Raw genomic sequence first — 22,647 nt, forward strand, 5'->3', positions numbered from 1 at the left:
TTCTGGGTACTCCAATTTGTTGGCATGTAATTGTTCATGGTATTATCTTATGATTTTTAGTATTTCTGTGATATTGGTTGTTATTTCTCCTCTTTAATTTCTTATTTTGTTTATTTGGGTCCTCTCTCTTTCCTTCTTGGTGAGCTTGGCTAGAGGTTTGTTGATTTTGTTTCAAAAAACCAGCTCTGGGGCTTCCCTGGTGGCGCAGTGGTTGAGAGTCCGCCTGCTGATGCAGGGGACGTGAGTTCGTGCCCCCGTCCGGGAAGATCCCACATGACGTGGAGCGGCTGGGCCCGTAAGCCATGGCCGCTGAGCCTGTGCGTCCGGAGCCTGTGCTCCACAACGGGAGAGGCCACAACAGTGAGAGGCCTGCGTACCGCAAAAAAAAAAAAAAAAAGCTCTTCATCTTATTGATCTTTTCTATTTCTTTTTAATATCTATTTATTTCCTCTTTGATCTTTACTTCCTTCCTCCTGCTTACTTTGGGTTTTGTTCTTTTCATAATTCCTTTAGGTGGTAGGAAAAATTTGAGATTTTTTTCTCTTGAGAAATATCTGTATTGCTATGAACTTCCTTCTTAGAACTGCTTTTGCTGCATTCCATAGATGTTGTAAGGTTGTGTATTCATTGTCGTTCTTCTAGAGGTATTTTCTGATTTCTTCTTTGACTTCATCATTGACCCACTGGTTTTTTAGTAGCATGTGGTTTTGTCTCCATTTGATTGTTTTTTCTCATTTTTATTTCTGTGTCTGATTTCTAATTTCATACCATTGTGATCAGAAAAGATATTTGAAATAATTTCTATCCTAAATATATTAAGGCTTGTTTTGTCGCCCAGTGTGTGGTCTATACTAGAGAATGTTCTATGCGTGTTTGAAAAGAATGTATTTTTTTTGGATGTAGTGTCTTGTAGATATCAATTAAGTCCAACTGTTCTACTGTGTCATTTAGGATCTCTTTTGCCTTATTGGTTTTCTGACTAGAAGATCTGTCCATTGGTGTCAGTGGGGCATTAAAGTTTCCTACTATTGTATTCCTGTCAATCTCTCCCTTTGATCAGCATTTGTTTTATATATTTAGGTTCTCTTATATTGGGTGCATATATGTTAACAAGTGTACTGTTCTCTTCTTGTATTGATTCCTTTATCATTATATAGTGGACTTCTTTGTCTTTGTTTATAGGTGTTGTTTTAAAGTCTATTTTATCTGATATAAGTATCACTAAACCATCTTTCTCTCCATCTCCATTTGCATGAAATACTTTTTTCATCTTCTCATTTTCAATCTATGTGTGTCTTTGCCCTAAAGCAAGTTTCTTGTAGGCAGCATGCTGTACATTCTTTTATTATCCATTCTACCACTCTGTGTCTTTTAATCAGAGCATTTAGTATACCGACATTTAAAGTAATTATTGATAAGTACATAGTTGTTGCCATTTTAAACCTTCTTTTCCAGTTGATTCTATAATTCTTCTGTGTTTATTCCTTTTGTTTTTCCTTTTACGGTTTGATGGTATTCTTTTGTATTATGCTTGTTTCTTTTTTTGTAAATTTTTATTTTAATTTTTTAAAAAAATTTATATTGTAGTTGATTAACAACATTGTGTTAGCTGAATAGTGAAGTGATTCATTTATACATATACATGTATCTGTTCTTTTAAAAATTTGTTTCTCATTTAGGTTACAGAATATTGAGCAGAGTTCCCTGAGCTATATAGTAGACCCTTGCTGGTTATCTGTTTTAAATATAGTAGTGTGTACATGTCAATCACAAACTCCCAATTTATTTGTCCCCACCCCCACCTTTCCCCTTTGGTAAACATAAGTTTGTTTTCTAAGTCTGTGAGTCTGTTTCACAGATAGGTTTATTTGTGTCATATTTTAGATTCCACATATAAGTGATATCATACGATGTGTACCTTTCTCTGACATATTTCACTTAATATGATAATCTCCAGGCCCATCCACATTGCTGCAAATGGCATTATTTCATTCTTTTTAATGGCTGAGTATTAATCCACTGTATATACGTGCCACATCTTCTTTATCCATTCATCTATAAGACATTTAGGTTGCTTCCATGTCTTGGCTATTGTACATAGAGCTGCAGTGAATACTGGGGTGCATGAATCATTTCAAACCATGGTTTGCTCTGAATATATGCCCAGGAGTGGGACTCCTGGATAATATCATAGCTCTATTTTTAGTTTAAGGAATGTTGATACTGTTCTCCAAAGGGGCTGTACCAATTTACATTCCCACCAACAGTGGAGGAGGGCTCCCTTTTCTCCACACCTTCTCCAGCATTTATTGTTTGTAGACTTTTAGATGATGGCCATTCTGACTGGTGTGAGGTAATATCTCATTGTACTTTGATTTGCATTTCTCTAATAATTAGTAATGCTGAGCATCCTTTTTGCCTTTTTTGGAGAAACATCTATTTAGATCTTCTGCCCATTTCTTGATTGGTTTGTCTGTTTTTTTGATGTTGAGCTACACGAGCTGTTTGTAGATTTTGGAGAATAATCCCTTGTCAGTTGCTTCGCTTGCAAGTATGTTCTCCCATTCTGTGGGCTGTCTTTCTATGGTTTCCTTTGCGGTGCTAAAGCTTTTGAGTTTACTTAGGTCCCATTTGTTTATTTATTTTTGTTTTTATTTCCACTACTCTACAAGACAGATCAAAAAACATATTCCTGAGATTTATATCAAAGAGCGTTATGCCTCTGTTTTCTTACAAGATTTTTATTTATTTTTAAAGATTTTTATTTATTTTTAAATTTTATTTTATTATTATTATTTTTGCAGTACGCGGGCCTCTCACTGTTGTGGCCTCTCCTGTTGCGGAGCACAGGCTCCGGACACGCAGGCTCAGCGGCCACGGCTCACGGGCCCAGCCGCTCCATGGCATGTGGGATCTTCCCGGACCAGGGCATGAACCCGTGTCCCCCTGCATCGGCAGGCGGACTCTCCACCACTGCGCCACTAGGGAAGCCCTCCTATAAGATTTTTAGAGTGTCAGGTCTTACAGTTAGGTCTTTAACCCTGTTTGAGTTTATTTTTGTGTATGGTGTTAAAGAATGTTCTAATTTCATTCTTTTACATGTAGCTGTCCAGTTTTCCCAGCACCATTTATTGCAGAGACTGTCTTTTCTCCATTGTATAGTGTTGCCTCATTTGTCATAAATTAATTGACTACAGGTGCTTGAGTTTATTTCTGGGTTTTCTATCCTGTTCCATTGATCTCTATTTCTGTTTCTGTGACAGTACCATACTATTTTCATGAATGTAGCTTTGTAGTATAGTCTGAAGTCAAGGAGCCTGATTCCTCTAGCTCCATTTTTCTTTCTCAAGATCGCTTTGGCTATTTGAGGTCTTTTGTTTCTCCATACAAATTTTAATATTTTTTGTTCCAGTTCTGTGAAAAAGTCCATTGGTAATTTGATAGGGATTGCATTGAACCTGTAGATTGCCTTGGAAAGTATAGTTATTTTGACAGTATTGATTCTTCTAATCAAACATGCTATATCTTTCCATCTGTTTCTGTCATCTTTGATTTCTTTCATTAGTATCTTATAGTTTTCGATGTATAGGTCTTTTACCTCCTTAGGTAGGTTTATTCCTAGATATTTTATTCTTTTTGATGCAATGGTAAAGGAGATTGTTTCTTTAATTTCTCTTTCTGCTCTTTCATTGTTAATGTACAAAAATGCAACAGATTTCTATGTATTAATTTTGTATCCTGCAAATTTACCAAATTCATTGATGAGCTCTAGTAGTTTTCTGGTAGCATCTTTAGGATTTTTTATGTATAATGTCATGTCATCTGCAAACAGTGACAGTTTTACTTCTCTTCCAATTTTAATTCCTTGTAATTCTTTTTCTTCTCTGACTGACATAGATAGGACTTCCAAAACTATGTTGAATAATGGTGAGAGTGGACATCCTTGTCTTTTTCCTGATGTTAGAGGAAACGCTTTCAGCTTTTCACTGCTGAGTATGATGTTAGCTGTAGGTTTATCATATATGGCCCTTATTATGTTGAGGTATGTTCCCTCTATGCCCACTTTCTGGGCAGTTTTTATCATAAATGGCCGTGGAATTTTGTCAAAAGCCTTTTTTCTGCATCTATTGATGCAATCATATGGTTTTTATTCTTCAGTTTGTTGATGTGGTGTATCACACTGATTTGTGGATATTGAAAAATCCTTGTGTCCGTGGGAAAAATCCTATGTGTTCATGGTGTATTATCCTTTCAATGCATTGTTAGATTAGGTTTGCTGGTATTTTGTTGAGGATTTTTTCGTCTATATTCATCAGTAATCTCAGCCTGTAATTTTTTTTTGTGGTATCTTTGTTTGGCTTTGGTACCAGAATGATGGTAGCCTCATAGAACGAATTTGGGAATGTTCCTCCCTCTGCAGATTTTTTGGGAATAGTTTCAGAAGTATAGGTGTTAACTCTTCTCTAAATGTTTGATAGAATTTGCCTGTGAAGCCATCTGGTCCTGGACTTTAGTTTGTTGGGAGTTTTTAAATCACAATTTCAATACTTGTGATTGGTCTGTTCATATTTTCTATTTCATCCTGGTTCAGTCTTGGGAGATTGTACCTTTCTAAGAGTTTGTCCATTTCTTCCAGGTTGTCCATTTTATTGTGGACATTTAATGTGAATTTAATGTGAATTTAATGTGAATGTGGTATCTTTCATTAAATTGAATGCATGTTTTAAATATAAAAGTAATTTACTCCAATATACTAGAACAAATAATTACTGTAATTAATCCTCATGACAATAACACCATTTATTGAATGTCTACTATATATACTATATATGTCTATACCTAATCTTCACAATAATATCAAGTGATCAATATTTTAATACACATTTTATAAATGAAAAAACTGACTTTCTAAGTATATAAGTAACTAGTTCAGGGTTATGTAGCTAATTAATGATAGAGCCAAGCTTTTAATCCAGTGTTCGTACACATACACGTTTTCCACTAAGCCATGCTGTGCCAGTCAAGCATTTCTAAGGTTAACAAGTCTCAAACGCTCAGAAACATTATTTTAAAAAAAGAGAAAAAGTCCACAGGTGCCAAAAATTCCAAATATTTAAAATTCATAGTCAACCCATTCTAGCTTCTCTAGCTCTATCATGAGGTCTGCAATGCTTGCAGGTCCCTTTAAGTGTCACTAACAGGCCTAACACAGAAGCAGAGAAAATGCACATAGGAACAATAAAGGTGATAGAAGAAGAAAAGAGAAAGAAAAGGAGAAATGAAGGGGAAGGATGCTTTTGGTGAGGAGTGGGAAAACCACCACCAACTGGCTACCAGACACCCCCATTTGTGGGTACACTTTAACACTTAATGCATTTCTGATAACGTGTTAAAGTCTCATGTATAGCAGTCAAATAGTAGGCAAATACAGGAAGTTTCTCTTAGTCTGAAGAATAAAAAAGCTATCTTTTTTTGTTAGACCTAATCGTCAATGATGAAATTCCAACATTCCATACACGTTCTTAAATTTGGTTTTTTGTTTTAATTTGACAGTCAAATGCATAGTATACTTGCTTAAATCTAGTGAGACTCTGGTTACAATATAATTTTTTCAAACATTTTCCAATGTTATTTAAAATAGAGTAGGCTTGTAAGTCATACTTCTTGCCCTCTGAGTTGTTTTCCAGTTTTCATATTTTTCGTAAAAGGATAAAGACAAAATGTAGTAGGAGATTAAGATAATTACAGAAACTAGTACACATAAATGGTGATGTTACTGAAATTGAACTACAGCCTGAAAGAGTTCCTTTTTTGTGACAGCTTGAAATGTCTGTCAGCTAATCATAATGGCCTAAATTCCGAGTAGTGAAGGGTTTTTAGGGACACTGGTGGATAGTTTGTGAAAATTAAACTGCTATGGAAGATGAACACATGAACAGAAATGCCTTTAATTACCTACGTTTTTGTCTCCTTGGTTCAAACTCTCTGAGGCCATCCAGTGTTTCCTTAATTACACTTCATCAAGGACAGAATTGCCTTTTCAAACCTGAAGGGGTCAAAAGTTCATTTCACTCTTTTTTTCTGTTCTACATTCATTAGCTTTTCCCTTAAAGCATCAACAGAGTAAATGCTCTCTTCTATACACCATGGAAGAACATATGAATGAATCAGGCAGAGTCTTCCCTCGAGGAAGACAAACTCTGAACTCCATGAGAATGCAAAGACTCGGTTGTTCATTGACTGTTCTTATCTTAACTGCAGAATTCCAGTAAGTGGAACAACAGCTGGTATTTTATCAGTAGGCATTCAACAAACGCTTGTTGATGACTACACCTAAAACTGGGAAAGTGTATTCATTGACCCAAAAAGGAAGGAAGGAAGGGAAAAAGAAAGGAAGATACAGAAAGACAGAGAAAGAATGAGACAGAACAAGAAAGAGAGAAAGGGAAGCTAGGAGAGAAAGAAAGAAAACTATAGGATTTACAGCTAGGGGAAACCTTAGCAATTATGTAGTCTATGAAAAACCAGCCAAGGTATTCCATTTAGCAAGTGACGGAGTTAAGAGTAATATTTTATTTATAATTCCCAATACAGTGTTTTCTCAACATTATAGTAAAATAAACAAATATGTATTAAATACTTAAGGTGAACCTAGCCATGTTTAGGCTTTAAAAGAATACAGGAAAAATAACATTAAATCTCTCAATCTTTGCAGAGTTCACTGCACAATAAATGGCATCTACAATAGTAATAATAACTATGAAGTAGTTTATATTTAGAATTCTGAGGGTGCCTCATATTAATAAAACGCTAACTATGAATATCTCAAGAATTAAGAAAATAAAAGATAAAGGAATCATCAAACTGAACTTTAAACAGCACCATAACATTACTATATTTTACAATGCTTGCTATATTAGTCTTAGTTCTTATAAACAGCTTACTGAACATCTCTTAATGTCATGAGGCATTTATTCTTTAAGCTAAACTAAGGTTATTAACATTTCCTTTTTTAATTCACTTATACCTTATCTCTAGAGCTCTTTGGAGACGTTAAAGTTTTGCTGCTTTGATTTTCTAATGGTGCCTTTCCCTGAGGCTGTTATCCAATAAAAAAGCAGATTAATCAGCACACTCAGAGTACACTGCTCAGTTTTTCTGAAATAAGCTAAGTAGCATCTCTAAGGTAGGCCAAGTCCTGAAAAAGAACTTTCCTAATACCTGCATAGCAATGTCAAGTACACTCAGAAACTTGCTTCAGGGAGTGGTACTTTTTATTTTGTTTTGTTTTTTGTTTTTTGTTTTGCTTTTGGAATAAGTAATAAAAATGTGAATCAGTATGGAAGAAACTTTTTGCTGTAAGAACAAGCAACAACTTGAATTTGTCTATATAACAGCTGCATGAGAGGCCATGTTTACACAGTACAGGTATGCTACCTGCACCAGTTGGGGGTGGGGCAATATATAGTAATAACTCACATCTGATTTATGTATCTTTGTTAGTACTTGCTGAAGTGTGGTTTAGAATATATGGTCTAGAATATAAATTGCTTATTTCTTAGTTTCCATTTCTGAATTGTAAGCTTCTTGAGGTTACGAGTGCCTGATTTGTTCATTACCTGATGTTCCTAGCCCACATCTTACATATTATAAGTGCTGCTCTAAAATATTAGTAAGTTTAACTAATAATTAGGTAACTTCAGACTTAATAATTATACATTAGAAATTATACACTATAAATTATTTAATGTCACTAAAATAAAACGTTTTAACATTCAAAAGGAATTCATGTTTGTTGTGGAATATTCAGAATATCTAGAATATAGTATAAGCCATAATAAGAAATAAAATTTTCATATAGCCTCACAAATAAGACATAGTTGTTCATTCAACAATATTGAACACCACCAGGACTTAGGTAGCTCTTGCTCCAGGTGTGGGTAACATGGCTGAAAAGTTCTGACAAGCTCCTCCTGACTTTACAGAGCCTATGTTCCAGTGACAGACAAAAAACAAAATTCAAAACTGCTGGAAGGAGCATGCTGTGGCACAAAAGTTCTGAAATGCCAAGAACTTGATATGCATGAAGCTTTTGTTGCTGGAAAAGGTAAGCAAAGGGTGAGATGGTACATGCAGGTGCTCATGCAGGCCACTGTTAAGAAGCTGAGTCCTTATGTACATAGGAAGTCACTGAAAACTGTTATGTAGGAAGCCGATGTGGCTTTATTGAAGAAAAAGCAAAAAAACAAAGGCAAAACCAAAGCAAACCACACTGGCACACTGGTTGCTGTAAAGAGAATGGGTGATGAAAACTGAAGAAAAAAGACCTGATAGGGAGTTCACTGCAATAATACATCTACCCAGGAGATGATGATGGCTTATATTAAAGGGGTAGCAGAGGAAAGGGAGAGAACGTGATAGGTTCAAGATGTACTTTGGAAACAAAACTAAGAAGACTGGCTGATAGATTAGATGTGGGGAGGAATCAAGAATGACCCTAGGATTTTTATCTGAATCACTAGGTAGACAATAGTTCTGTTTACTTAGATGGCAAGAACGGAAGAAGAAATAGTGTGGAAGATCCCTCTACCTGCCACACAGTTCCACTTCTCTCCTCCTTCTTTGGTAACAACATTCAGAGTTTATATTAAAGATGGAAATGGGTCCAGCTAAAACTATTTTTGCCTTCTTTTCCTTGCAGCTAGGTGTGTGCCCATTGGCTGGGTTCTGGCCAACAAAATATAATTGGAAATAACATGTGAGATTTCTGGAAAGTTTATTTCAAGCTAAGTGATGTTCCCTTTTCACTCTTTTATCTATCTTTCCCATCATCTTCCTCCTGAAACCTGAACATGATGGTGGTGTCCCAAGACCACTATGGATACTGAAATGATTTGAAAGATGGAGGCACCTGCCAAGACAGTGTGACTCAGAAACATAAAAAGAAACCTGATGACCAAGGAGGCTTCATAACAGCTTTGAATGAAGACCTTCAGCCCTCTCATATGAAAAAGAGAAAAAAATTATATTTTAAAGTCATTTTATTGATAGTTTCTTTTACTTGCTTCTTTTATTTGCAGCCGAATTCAATCTCCACTGATACCAACTGGCTTGAGGAGAGGGGTGAAAAATGAAGAACTATTTCTGAAACACTAAGTTGAGGTGTCTATTAGACATCCAAATGGACATGTCAAATAAACAACTGAATATAGAAATCTTGTCCTAAAATGAGAGACCAGCACTGGAGATATACATCTGGGAGCTACTGTTGAGTTAAAGCTATGGGACTGATAAAGGTTATATAGATAGAAAAGGGCCCAGTCCTGAACCCTAGGACACCCAGATTTAGGTATCTGCACAAGAGAAGGAGCTAGAGAATAAGGCTGAGAAAAGGAGTCCAGTGAGGTAGTAAGAAAATTCAAAGACTGTGGTTTCATAGATGCAAAGGAAGGAAAATATACTAAGATATAGGGAGTTGTCAATTGTACTGAATGCATTCAGTAGAGAATTGAATTCAATGTAGAAAGAGTACATGGGAGGGCTTTAGTTTCCTGCAATGTGGAAAAATACATATCCTGGAAAGCCTCCCAACAGAAAACTCAGAAATACTGGACAAAGTACAACACCTTCTTAAACAGGTAGCTAAGCTACAAGAAACTAAGGAGAATCCTAAAGGGTAGATAATGAAGAGGCGTTAAAGAGGGACAAGCTGAAACTAAAACTGTTTGGTTGCCCTTGGGTAATTTGCCAATCACCACTTAAATTTTTCTTAAAAACTGGATACAAAAATATTAAGTATGTATTTGTAATATATGAAAATAATCATAACGAAATGAACACTTACAAATGCCTTTCAAGTCGCCTCTGAGCCCCCTTATACTAGCCTTTCCCCTCCTTGCTAAGAGTTAACCCCTTTCCCAAGTGTTATTACTACCTTCACTTAATAGCTTCATTAAAGCTGTGGCCCCCCCAAAAGTTACTATTTATAATGTGTTCATAGCAAGTTTTACTATGTTTAAATGAATTCAGTCTTTATGTTATTCTGCAACTTCATTTTTTTGGCTTAATTGTATTTTTCTGAGGTTTATCAATGCTGTTACATGAAGCCACAATTTAGTAACTGATGATAAAAGTAACACTGCAGTGCTGTGGGAATAAGATGGTTTTGTCAATAAATGTGCAGGCCAATTGGAAAATACAAATGAAACTTAGCTCCTACCTAACCCAGCTCACAAAAAATAGAATGGTGGCTTTGAGAACTAAAAGTTAAAACAATCAAGGATCTAGAAGGTAACATCGAAAATCTTCATGACATCAGAGTACAAATATATTTCTTAAATTAGAGGCAAAACTTACTAGCCATAAAAAAGAAAGAGGACCACATTAAAACTAGAGATTTTTGTTCATCAAAAGATTACTAAGAGCATAAGAGAGTGGAGAAAGTATATGCAACAGGTATTATCCAACAATGAGTTTGTAATGAATATTCAAATAATTTTTACAAACTGACAAGTTTGACAACCAATAGAAAAATTAGCAAGAAATCTGATTAAGAATTTCACAAGAGTTTAACTAAATGACCAAAAATTATAAGGTCTTGACGTGATTAAACAGGAGGAATATGCAAGTAAAAACCACATGAGGTACACAAAAGAATGACTGCAATTTAAAAATGACAATTCCAAATGTTGGAAAAGATGTGGAACAAAAGAATCTGTCATGCTGGTGGAATAATAAATTGATACAGAAACTTTGGAAAATTCATTGGCAGTTTGTATTAAAGATAAGCATTCATATATCCTCATGCATGTTTCCATTCTTAGGTACATACCTAGCAAAAATGCATATATATGCATTGTTTACCCAGAGGCATGTCCAAGAATGTTCATGGCAACATTATTCATACAACTCCAAACTGTCCAAACTAGAAACAGACCAAACTGTCCATGAACAGTAGAATGGATAATTTTCAGAATACCCATAGAGCCAATACTTGACAATAATGAAAACTAGTAAAATGCAACAAAATGAATGAGTTTCACAAAATCAATGTTGAACAAAAAGCAAGACACAAGAGAATACATACTTACTATTCATTTTTAAAAAGTACAATAACATATGGTATGAGACATAAAAAGAGTAGTTAACCTTCGAGAAGAAGGGAGGAGTAATGATTGGGAGAATCATGAGAAACTATGAGGGAAGTTTCTGGAGGGCTGGTGACATTTTATTTTGATCTGAGTGCTGTTTACATAGGTGGTCTTATTCATTTCTGCAATCTTAGCAACTGAGAATAGGGTTAACATAGGTTTGCATTAAATGTTTGTTGACTAAGTTTCGTTGAATTTAAGACGAGAGGAAGAAGCCTTATAAATGAGATCATAGCTGTTATATTACTTCAGCACTCCATAATATATCTCTACTGAAACCAAGAAACCAAAAGTGGTTTGCTTATGCTTCACAGATCCTTTTGAAAGCAAGGAAATGTTTGTCAACCATATACACTTTTATACTTTTTAAATTTTTAAATATTTAAAATTAGTAAATTAATAATTTCTGGAATTTTTTTTTTGGCCACACCACACAGCTTGCAGAATCTTAGTTCCCCGACCAGGGATGGAACCCATGCTCCTGCAGCGGAGGTACAGAATCCTAACCACTGGCCCACCAGAGAATTCCCAGGAAATTTTCTTATTCACATTATCTTTTTCTCTGACGATTACAAATAAATTAGGTAATGGGAATGAAAACGTACATCTGGTCACTAAATTGGCTTCTAGTGGGGATAAGGAAGTCCTAAATGACTTTCACTGAATTTCAGGAATGCAATGTTAAAGTTAGCTCTGGAATTTTTAGAAGGTGCCAGGAGAGAAAAATAAGAAAGCTTAAAAATGTTCCTAAAATAATAAGGCTTCCAGCTTCACACTAACAAGAGGTTCTAATGAATAAACTGGAATGCTTAGGAACTATTACAACATAACAAATGGAGAGTTAAAATATTTCCTTCTTCTAAATGCTCTCAGAAAAATAAACAGAAAAACACTTAAGAACTACTGAGCCATAAAAATTCAGGACATTTCAAATTTATGAAATATTAAGTACAGGAAGTATTGCACATGAAAAAAGAGTTCTCTAATCTTTTGTCTCCACAGCAAAGAAAGGAGATGGATTTCAAAGGGAAAAGGAAAAAAAACAAATTTGCACTTTTATGTTCTCCTTTCCCGTAATAAATAACAATTAAATTTCAGGTTTTCTATTTGCAGGTAAAGAGTGGATACTCTTCATTATGACAAGGTTGAGAAGGAAGGAAATCATCTGAACCTTCAATTATACTTTGAAGCAGATTCAGACTGCAACAATACTCTATAAACATTCAAACATCCTAAAGAGGCTATTAATAAATAATCGCCTGAGATTTAACAGCAATAACAACAACAACAAAATCCCAAATGCTCCATAACTACAGACCACTCTTCCAGCTCCAGGTAGCCACCTCCATGAGTATGCTCCTATTCAGAGGAACCAGGATTGTAAAGGATTTAGCTCAGTGCAACCATTAAACTCACTGAAAAACAGCTCAAAGCACATGTCCTATTGATGGGTATCTATATTGCCATTTATCATTGTCAGTATTATAACGGAACACACATCTCGAGAGGCAACTAAGCCTCACAGTTCAGAACACAAGCTCTAGAGCCAGACTGAGTATGAATTCTGCCTCCACCATTTATAAGCTATGACTTTGGGCCAGTTGTTCAACCACTCTGGCCTGCAAAACCATTAACTGTGAAGAGGAAATAATGTTATCTACCTCAGAGATCTATAGGGATTGTGATGGTTTATGTGTCAACTTGATTTGCCACAGGGCGCCAAGATTAAACATTATTTCTGGGTATGCTGTGAGGATATCTCGGGATGAGATTAGCATTTGGATTGGCAGACTCAGTAAAGTAGATGGTCCTCCCCAACAGGGGTGGGCATCATCCAACCCACTGAGGGCCTGAATAGAACAAAAGGAGAAGGATGGGGGAATTCATCTTCCACTGCCTCGCTACTCTAGCTGGGACATCACATTTCTTCTTCTGGCCTTGAACTGGGATTTATACCATCAGTGCCCCTATTTCTCAGGTCTTCACACTGGGTCTGGGTCTCTAGCTTGCAGACAGCAAATCATGGGGACTTCTTAGCGATCATAATTGCATGATCAAATTCCTCATAATATGAAACAAAACCAATAGGAGATATATACCTGGAGAACCCTAATACAGGGGTTAATGAGTTAATACATGTTAACTAGCACCTAGAAAGTCCTCAATAAGTGTTAATTACCATCGTTATTTTCATTACTATTACTGTGTAACCCAAAGAGCAGGAACAGCTCAAGGACTTATGAACTTTGTTCTAAGAAAGAAGGACAGTCAGTCATAATTAAATAGATTCAAGAAATCAAAACACATCCTGGAAACCAGGGCTGCTGTGGGGGCTGAGTGCGGAAGAAAGAATCAGTATCCAGAAAGGTCTTCCCCATGATTTCCTGGTCTTTAAAGGAGATATTCTACTAGCAGTAAGGCCATCCCAACTCTTTCTTGTGCACAGTGGGAAAAGATACAGGAAACCTCAGTGAGACGTCTCTAACCACTATCCACATAAAAGGAGAGAAAAACACTGTGAGGCTGAGAGGTAACACCTTGAGGCCAGGTGGTGTGAGAGATGTATGATGATGAGTGAGCAATGGGACAGAGGACCCAGGTGAGGCCAGTGGAGGACAACCTGGCCACATAGTCAGTCTTGCTTCCCACTAACAACTTTAAGGAGTTTTAATATTTTGTCAAACTGACGCCATCCCCTCTGTGAGCAACTCCCCACCCCCTACCCCTAGGTGATGGCAGATGCCTCAAGCCTTTCATGGGTAGCTAAGGGACGTAAGGCCAACCTCACTAACTGCTTGAGTTTCTGACTCTACTGTGCAACTTCTGCCGAAGATTTCAGGGTAAGGACTCATGGTAGGAAAAATACCGCCTCAAGAGGGAGACTACAAGGTGTGCAGACTTAATGAAGTTTGACTTTGACTAAAGGTAATGAAAACAGGGAATTGGGGTGATTTGTTTTCAAGCGCTTAGGACACAATACTCCCCTTGGTTATATGTTACCGAAAGGACTCACAACCAATGGAAGGTGAAGGGCGGAAGTCCTGGTTCTCACCCAGCATCTGATAAAGGTCTCCCCTTTGGGCTCATAATGACAGAACATCTCGTGAATATTTAAAAGGAAACACCTTTTTGGATACAGATTCAAATAAATGACCTCATTGTACAACAATGAACTCTTCTTTGCCAGGATCCCCTCCTCCTCCTCCCTGCTTCCCATATACTTCCAGGTTCTTTTGTAGGCACTGATCCATGTCACAGTTTTGAATATATATATATATATATATGTATATACATATACATATATATGTATATACACACATATACATACACACACACATATATCCAGCTTTTTCCTAAGTGGGGTTGAGAGGGTAGGCATGGGGTAAAAATAATACACCTTTATCTTTCTTTACAAATTGTAAATTAACTCAATTTTCTAAGCTTCCCCCCCCTCCACCCCACCCCTTTTCTGTCTGTATCAACACAGAACTTGTTTAGCCAGAGGAGTCTGTTGTGGTGAGACTGTCAAATATGTGAATAGACTGTTGTCAAACAGCCTTGAAAAAAACAAGTATTTGTTCCCCATATGAAAGCACATTCACACAAACATCTACCAAATCACTGAGCAAATATTCTTAAAATCTGTAGTGGGATGGATGTTCTACATCAAGTTTACAACAGAACAACAACAAAAAACTCAAAATGTATTATACACGAGGCACCATGCTTAGCATTGATGTGGACACAAAGGTATGCAAAACCTGTACTGTCTAGGTATGCAGTAAAGCTATGAACTTGGGCCATTTGCTTAATGCCTCCTGGTGGGCTTCAGTTTCTACTTTCTTACAACAGGACCGAATTGTCACCCCTCTGTGGTTGTATCTACCCTTGAAATCAGCCTAACTAGAATGGTCAAACATATACACAGGAAATTTAGCCAATAATGTAAAAATACAAAGAATGTTAAGTGTGTGACGAGTGTTACTGCTCCTATACGAGTTCAGAGGAAAGAGTTCACTGCAGGCCGAGTGTTGCAGGGAAGGCTTCCAGGAGGAGGGAGGACCTCACCTGGATACTGAAGACAGAGTAGGCACTGGACAGCCACGAAGACAGGATAGGGAGTTCTATCAGTAACTTGGCAGAGCATTTGTGGGTGGTAAAGACTGGATGTGATAACATAAAAAGGAAGTTTTATTTAGAGTTAGCACAAGGTAGGTTTGGGGAAATGTATTGCAGTTTGACTATGATTCATCCATTCTCCACTTTTCTTTTGTATGAAAAATCTCAAACTAAGAAACATGCAGTGTTCTGTGGGATAAAATCATTCTGGCAATGCTATTGTTTATTTTTGTAATTTTCTAATTGTAGTATGTATTTAATAGAATATAAAACTGAAAAATCAGCTTTCATAATTTTCCAATTTGCATTTTTTCATACAGTAAAAAAAATGCTAGCTTATATATTAATAAACCATCTTAAAGTACTGGACAATACTCAATATCAAATGAAAAATAACATAATAATTTTGTAAAATATTATTAGTCTGCCAATCAACAAATGTTCATTTGGCACCTACTACATGCTAGGCTCCACAGTAGGAGCTGGGTCAGATATGAACAATAAATGCGTTCTGGCTGGAATAAGAAACACTGATTTGAAATGCTGAAGTGGGTGTGGAGAAAAGGGAACATTCCTGCACTGCTAGTAGGAATGTAGCTGGTGCAGCTACTGTGGAAAACAGTATGGACATTCCTGAGAAAATTAAAAATAGAATTACCATATGATCCAGCAATCCCACTCCTGGGCATATATACAGACAAAACTGCAGTTCAAAAAGATACACGCACCCCTATGTTCACAGCAGTACTATTCACAATAGCCAAGACAGGGAAACAACCTAAATGTCCATCAACAAATGAATGGATAAAGAAGATGTGGTATATACACATATACAATGAAATACTACTCAGCCATAAAAAAGAATGAAATAATGCCATCTGCAGCAACATGGATGGATCTAGAGATTATCATACTATGTGAAGTCAGTCAGAAAGAGAAAGACAAATACCATATGATATCACTTATATGTGGAATCTAAAATATGACACAAATGAACCTATCTATGAAACAAACAGAATCAGGGACATAGAGAATAGACTAGTGGTTGCCAAGGGGGAGGGGGTGGGAGAGGGATGGATTGGAAATTTGGGATTAGCAGATGCAAACTAGTATATATAAAATGCATTAAACAACAAGGTCCTACTTTATACCACAGGGAACTATATTCAACATCCTGTGATAAACCACAATGGAAAAGAATATGAAGAAAAATGTATGTATGTACAACTAAGTCACTTTGCTGCACAGCAGCAATTAACACTGTGAATCAACTATACCAACTATACTTCAACAAAATAAAATAAAGTGTACATAACAAAACATGGTGCTCTGAATCTGACCTCTTGCATTTCCTCTAGGGGAGGTCTCTAAAAGAGTGAAATGACCTTCTACGTAATAGACCTTGGATATTTATGTTCCAACACATATATAATTTTCACTTGTGGGACATAATGGCTCTGTAAGAATATGTTTATTTTTTGAATCTATTTCCTCTTTTACAATGCAAACTTTGAAGTGATATTTCATAAAGTTTCTGCCTTCTCAAATTTCAAGGCATATCTCCTCATTCACATGTGCCAAAATTTGATGAAAGTTAATTATTTCTGTGTATCCATCTGGTTCATGTCATTATACATCTCAATAAATAAATAACAATTAAAAAAAGAAACACTGGTTTGAAATGCTGGAGAGGGTGTGGAGTAAAGGGGATCCTCCTACATTGTTGGTGGGAATGTAACTTGGTGCAGCCACTATGGAAAACAGTAGAGAGGTTTCTTAAAAAACTAAAATTAGAGCTACCATATGATCCTGCAATCCCACTCCTGGGCATATATCCGCAAAAGATAAAAAAAACTAATTTGAAAAGATACATTCACCCCAATGTTCATAGCAGCACTATTTACAATAGGCAAGACATGGAAGCAACCTAAATGTCCATCAGCAGATGAATGCATAAAGAAGATTTGGTATATATACACAATGGAATACTACTTGGCCATAAAAAAGAATGAAATAATGCCATTTGCAGCAACATGGATGGATCCAGAGATTATCATACTAAGTGAAGTAAGTCAGAAAGAGAAAGACAAATACCATATGATATCACTTACATGTGGAATCTAAAATATGACACAAATGAACTTATTCTCAAAAATGAACTTATTCTTGAAACAGAAACAGACTCAGAAAACAAATTTATGGTTACCAAAGGGAAAAGGGGGTGGGGTAGGGATAAATTAGGAGTATGAGATTAGCAAATACAAACTACTATATATAAAATAGATAAACAACAGTGTCCTACTGTATACCACAAGGAACTATATTCAATATCCTGTAATAAACCATAATGGAAAAGAAGATGAAAAAGAATACATATATATATTCAGATACATATCTATATATATCTGAATCACTTCACTGTACACCAGAAACTAACACAACATTGTAAATCAACTATACTTCAACAACAAAAACAAAAAACCCACTGGTTTTGAAACGAAGAATAGCTCAGTCAATAAAAACATTTAAATAGGTCTTTCTGATAACTGAAGAATGTTGCAATTTATATGTACTTTATCCCAAAGAAACCTAAAAATATTTTTTTACCTTGACTTATTAATACTGAATCTGTCTTGATACATAACAGTTAACTACACTACACAAATACATTTTTATACTTGCCAATGCAGAATATTTAAATTATGTTAATTATTCCTAGTTTATAGAGGTGACCAAACTTATCATACAACTGTTTCAAAATATCCACTGATTAGAAGGAAACGAACAAAAGTCTCATAGATATCTATGAGCTCCTTTTCCCTCATCTACAAAAGAAAAAGGTGGTGAGAGAATTCTGACATTACATCCTGTGAGAAAATTTTGTATCATGAATTTCGCAAGGCATAACCCAATCCCATCAATTTTCAGTGTTTTTGGATTTTCCTTGAAAAAACAAAAACTACAGCTGCAGGCACACACAAGGCTAACTGCAATAGCTCCTTCTCAGGGAAGAATTTGTTAAAGGAAATAGATTCTAATGGAGGCATGGTCCTTCTGCTTGTTCCCTACATCCCTTTCCTTCCTCGCTTCTCAAGGACTTTTCTTCTATAATTATATTCTCTCAATTGACAAAAATGTCCACTAGTTTTCTCCTACAAGTGACTAAATGTTTAAATTCTAATTATTTAACCAAGGTGTTTAAGGTCAGCATTAATAATGGTGCCTACCTGTGTGTGTGTGTGTGTGTGTGTGTGTGTGTGTGGAAGGAGGGGGTGGAGTGGGGGGGCTGGGGACATGGGAGAGAGGGGTGCAGACCTGGCAAATGGGGGACAGAGACGGGAGAGGGCTTCTCACTGTTTATCTTTCAAATGCTTTTTGGTCTTTGAAGCACATAAGTATAGACCCTTAACAATCAATCAAGCAGTCAATCACTCAATAATACCTAATAACAGCAACAATAACAACATAACTGGAAATTTAAAAGAAATTGTTCTCCAATCTCTGTAGGATTATTAGAATGGAGCTATGTAAGAGTTGTAACACGTAGCACAAGTTGCTGGTTAAATCTGTAAATTAGACACGAAACTTCAATTGCGGACTTCTTCCATAAAATATTTAGCATATGCATTTTTAAAATTTGTTCTTATCATGTTTTTAAATATTCACTAATCTGCCACGTTAACAACATCGGCCATCTTTCCCCACGGGAAACACCTCAACCCTAGGGCCATCACCCTTTAAGCAAAGAGCACCAACCCAATGCCTCACAGCTTCAACTATGAAGGCTGCTGCATTAGCTCAATGTATCGCAATAACTTACCGCTTTGGATACTTAACTGGTGTCCGGACGCAGGTGGAGGAGCCGGTGCGGTGCTACGGACACGCTGCAGCCAGAGGGGACCTGGAGGAGAAGAGGGACGTGCGTGGGCAACCGGCCATGGCTCAGGCTCCTAGGACCATGGGCGTCAGGCTTTGAAGACACGAGGGTCCCTGCGTCCATGAGGAAGAGCGACTGCTCCGGCAGCCCTGCCTTTTCCATGGTATTGAAGGCCAAGAGCCTCAGGCCACCCCAGTACGCGCAGGTAAGTTCAAGGGGTGGCCTGCTCCTCTCAACCGGCATCCAGGCCTTGGACGCGCCAAGAGACGGGCCCTTCTACGGCTCTGCCGGGACGGAGCGAAGGGAGAGAGCTTGCGGTTTCCGCAGGCTGCACCGGCCCACTGGGCCCAGTGCACGAGAGCTGTTCAGAAAGGTGGTTCTCCTCGTCCACCACCAGCTACTGGAGCTCTGCCACACGGTGTTTGTGGCGGAGAAGTGGCCCAGCCCCTCACAGACGGTTTGAAGGCCCCAGGGCCTCGCACAAAGAAGCAGACGCTCTGCTGCGACCAGGAACACTTCCAGCTCTTTATGCCGCTGGCCGCCATCTTGGCTGGCAAGGCGAACGCGGGGCGCAGCTTACTTCCGGCTCCACCTCCGCCTCGAGGCCCGGGGCTCACGCCTCACCCTGGCGCTCTTCGCCGCTTGCAGCCTCTGACGCCGCTTGCAGCCTCTGACGCCGCTTGCAGCCTCTGACGCCGCTTGCAGCCTCTGACGCCGCTTGCAGCCTCTGACGCCGCTTGCAGCCTCTGACGCCGCTTGCAGCCTCTGACGCCGCTTGCAGCCTCTGACGCCAGTCTCCTTCCGCTGCCAAGCCCAGCTGTTCTCCGAGTGGAGAAAGTGCGCTGAAGAGCCCGGGTATGCATGGCTTCGAGGTACCCAGCTCAGCTCGCTGGCGTCTGGACTCCTGAAGAAGGCAGCGGACGAGACGCCGTGAGAAGGTCGGACTGGCAGGTGCAGAGGCAGCTGGTGATGCCCCGGCATTTGGAAGGACGGAAACTGCATGACCCTTCCTGCGTGGCTAGAATGCTTCTTAGGCCAAACGATGCCAAGCAGAGCCTATTTTGTGACCTTGTGTGAAGATATTTTCAGATATTTTTGCGCACCGTTGTACATAAGGAGGGCAGATGGACGTGGTCGTGAGCTTCTGACGGAGCAGGTACCCAGATCTCATTCTAAGGCCCACTTGGCCCCTTCCAGGCCAGCAGGTGTGGCCACAGGTGAGATGAGGGTGCCCATCAGGCGGGGAAGTTATACAAGCCTCTTGCGCTTCTCTGCACCGCAGGCTTGCTTTCCTGACACCTTCGGCTGTAAATTGCACCGCATTTCAAAAACCCACCCCAATGAATAAAAGGAGACCTTGCTGGGGAAAAAAAAAAGTGTTCAAAGTCAAGAGCATCCATACATCAGTCAGGCATGATTTTGCATATGACAATTCACAAAAATCAACATTTTTCAAGTGTTTTCTGTTTTAGAAAATCTCTGTTTCAATGCTTTCTTAAAGAAGAGTCCTTTTCATCATCTTATTACATTTTGTTTTGCTAGTGAAGAAAATATTTTAAGAACTTTTGCCATTTCTAAGGTCGAAGAAGAGTGCTAGATAAAAAGCACTGGGTTGGTTATTGTGCCTGCTATAATGCCTCACATCTCTAGAAAGTCTTCCATATGAAACTTCAAATACATCACATTTATAGTGCTATAGTACTATCTTTATTTGATGAATGGGGAAAAAAGGCTCAGGAGGCTAAGGGGCTCATCCACAGTCACAGAGTCAATAGGAAAATAAATTCTCAGAGTGAACCCTTACTGATGCACTTTGCTGATGACATCTGACCACAGGGTAGAGAGAATGGCTTCTCCAAGTGTGGAAATGAGTTCATGTATAAAGGGTTAATCAGTGATCTTACTATTGGAGAGGCTTTCCGACTCAAATATACATCTTTCCAGAGCCTCTGTTCAAACTGAATCCTGTGGCTTGTATGCCTTCTTAGGCATCATTTTCCATTAGGTGCCACAGGAACAGTGCTTGGAGACTATGCGTTTCCCAAGAGTCTAAGAAAATGTCAATGGGAAAATATATTATACTAAATATAAGAAAAAATCATCACAAAATTGAATTAATAAACATTTCATTTGTTGTCTACAAAGTGTGGCCTTACAGCATCTTCAAATACAATCCAACTCATACGATTATGTATAAATTATAAAGTACACTTTAGTGTCTGATATGGTCACATTTTAAAAGTGTTTGATATGACATTAAGTACTTCAAAGAGTATCTAGAATTTACAGAGAACCTCTTCCCCAGGCCTACCTGGAGACAACTATTCAACTGTCAAATGCCAGTTTAAGTGCCACTTTTTGAGAGGCTGTTTATTATTCTGCATTTCTGCTTCCTCTAGGCTAAAGAGCTAAGCACTTGTTTCTCTATGCCCTGATGATAATTTGTTCATATTATTAGTAGTTTATTATAGTTTTTGATTGTTTGCTGGTTTGTTGGTTCGTTGGTGTGCTTTACCATACTGCCTGGATTTAGGGACCAGGAATTACTCATCTCTGTATTCCCAGTATCAGGAACAGCACAGGTAGGTCCCATAGTTGTTTACTGATTTAAATTCCTTTTCTGTGCAGATGTCAGAGCATCTGAAATTCTACCGTTACAATTATACTTTTTTTGGGGGGGCCAAGTATGCTTATCATAAAATGCACATAATCTTCGGATTTATATTGGAGTGTTTTCCCCATATCTTTTTGAAAACCTAATAGTTTTTCCTAGGACTGGGTAGACACAGAATGTTAGAATCATATTTGACCATTTAACTTTTCCTCAAAGGATGACAGCTAGCCTGAAATTTCCCCCAAATGCTCTTTGCCTCCATTTTCTTTTTCTGTTTCTTCTATCCATCATAATTTTTTTTCCCTCTTTCCTCTTTCCATTTTGGACCTATCAACAAAGGTTTTAGCTAGAATCAATTTTCCTGAAGGTTATTTTTATGACAACTCTGAAGACTCAAGCTTTTATTTTATATAAAACTTTTCTTAATTTATTGATACTTCCAGGAGGTTTGTTTTCTCTTTTAGTGGAAGGGAAAAAAAAACCGAGAGACAGAGCATGCTTATCCTCATACTTACTATTTTTACACTTACCCATTCTTGATTAATTACAATGATATGCTGCAGATGTCCAACATAAACTGGATCATTTAATGCATAATTATACCTTTTAGATGAATCTCAGATCTATTGCTGTTATTTTCCATGGACTGGAGCTGTTATGTGCCTGACAGAATTAAGTTCCCATCATCCTGTACCACGGAAGATGAGAGTGAAAAAGAAACGAGCTTGAGGAGAAATTGTTCTTATAATAGCAAAATTAGCAGTTGAGGTTCCTGAGAGACAGGAAACTGCCAAATGCCACTATTAATTCATGTAAAACATAAACTGTATTTTACAGATGATGAAACTGACTGTTCACATGGTAACGAATAATGCCACTAAAGGAGC

General features: G+C 37.7%; 1 pseudogene; it reads left to right on the forward strand.

Annotated features, from left to right (window-relative positions):
- Positions 1–19,267: 19,267 nt before the first annotated feature.
- On the forward strand, positions 19,268–19,801 carry LOC112413767 (E3 ubiquitin-protein ligase MARCH2 pseudogene; annotated as a pseudogene).
- The last annotated feature ends 2,846 nt before the right edge of the window (positions 19,802–22,647 follow it).

This window comes from Neophocaena asiaeorientalis, unplaced genomic scaffold (genome assembly GCF_003031525.2).
Source record: "Neophocaena asiaeorientalis asiaeorientalis breed wild unplaced genomic scaffold, Neophocaena_asiaeorientalis_V1.1 scaffold217, whole genome shotgun sequence".
Classification (NCBI taxonomy): Eukaryota; Metazoa; Chordata; class Mammalia; order Artiodactyla; family Phocoenidae; genus Neophocaena; species Neophocaena asiaeorientalis.